Below are 1,115 nucleotides of genomic sequence, written 5' to 3' on the forward strand. Positions count from 1 at the left end.
AACCATAACTGATTTAATGAGCCATTCGCGGTTTCACCTTAATGCGGCTTGTACTGAGACATGCATGGCTTAATCTTTGAGACAAGCATATGACTACTGGCAGGATCAACCAGGGAGCTGCGTCAACTAGAGCTGAGCAGCCGGCCGCCCGGGAGTGTGTCCCGGGGGCCCGCGCGAACACGCAAGCGTCCGCTCAATCATTCTGCAAACAGGAGGAGGCTGAGCTCCCCTGCACAATACACCTCGAAACCCTCTCAGGTCCCGGCGGCGCGCAGCGCCGTCCCAAGTACTTGGTCGGGTTCGAGAGAGGCGCAATCGCCCGGAGTTAGGCGAGTAGACGCTTTCGGTGCGACCACCCGTGCTCCCAACTGAGCTTGCCGCTGCCGACAGAGGCCCGGGAGCGTGCTGTCGTGGCATTGCCGGCGGGAGACAACACGCGCCACCTACGGTGACCGGCAGCTCCAACGCCAGCGCCACAGAAGGACAAAAGCCCCACTTGGGTGCCGAAGCGAACTCTCCCAGCACAGCGCACACGCCAACACATCCGCACAGCTGCGATACAAACCACCAGCGAGAACCGCTGGGGCGACCGAGCAGCAGACGGCGTCGCGGCGCCGAGCGCCGGGCGGCGGCGCATCCTCAACGCACACAGTCCTCAATCGGACCAGCACACTGCAGATGTCCACCGCGCTTCGCACCGGGCCCGCGAGGACCTACTTTGGCCGCACGGCGCCGCGCGCAGGGTGCGCCGGCGCGCAGCTGCGACGCCTGCCGCGTCCGTCGGCCGGCGCGCCTGCCACTGGCCGCCCCCACCAGCCGGCTGTAGCGCGTGCGCCCACGCACCGCGCGGCCAGCACGCCGGGAGGCGCCCCCTCACCGGCCGGGGACGGTCCCACCCAGCCACCGCCGCGTATCGCTTCACACCCAGATGCCGTTCAGTTTCGTCGGCATGGTGGGTATCGCTGGAACAACCGGTTAGTACCTCAACCTATCGTCGCCATCACCGATTCACCCCTAGCGAGAACAACCGCACCACAACGGGTTACCATTTCTTCATTTGCGTAACTTCACCAGAAAACGTAGGCGTCCATCGCCATTTGCAACTTCAACCATTA

General features: G+C 64.3%; 1 non-coding gene across 1 annotated transcript in view; it reads right to left on the reverse strand.

Annotated features, from left to right (window-relative positions):
* Positions 1-116, reverse strand: part of LOC124774782 — a 1,909-nt gene extending 1,793 nt beyond the window's left edge. Inside the window, exon 1 of the ribosomal RNA XR_007015498.1 lies at positions 1-116. This exon is cut by the window's left edge and continues 1,793 nt beyond it. This is a non-coding gene — a ribosomal RNA (small subunit ribosomal RNA).
* Between the last annotated feature and the right edge of the window lie 999 nt (positions 117-1,115).

Source organism: Schistocerca piceifrons, unplaced genomic scaffold, assembly GCF_021461385.2.
Source record: "Schistocerca piceifrons isolate TAMUIC-IGC-003096 unplaced genomic scaffold, iqSchPice1.1 HiC_scaffold_985, whole genome shotgun sequence".
Classification (NCBI taxonomy): Eukaryota; Metazoa; Arthropoda; class Insecta; order Orthoptera; family Acrididae; genus Schistocerca; species Schistocerca piceifrons.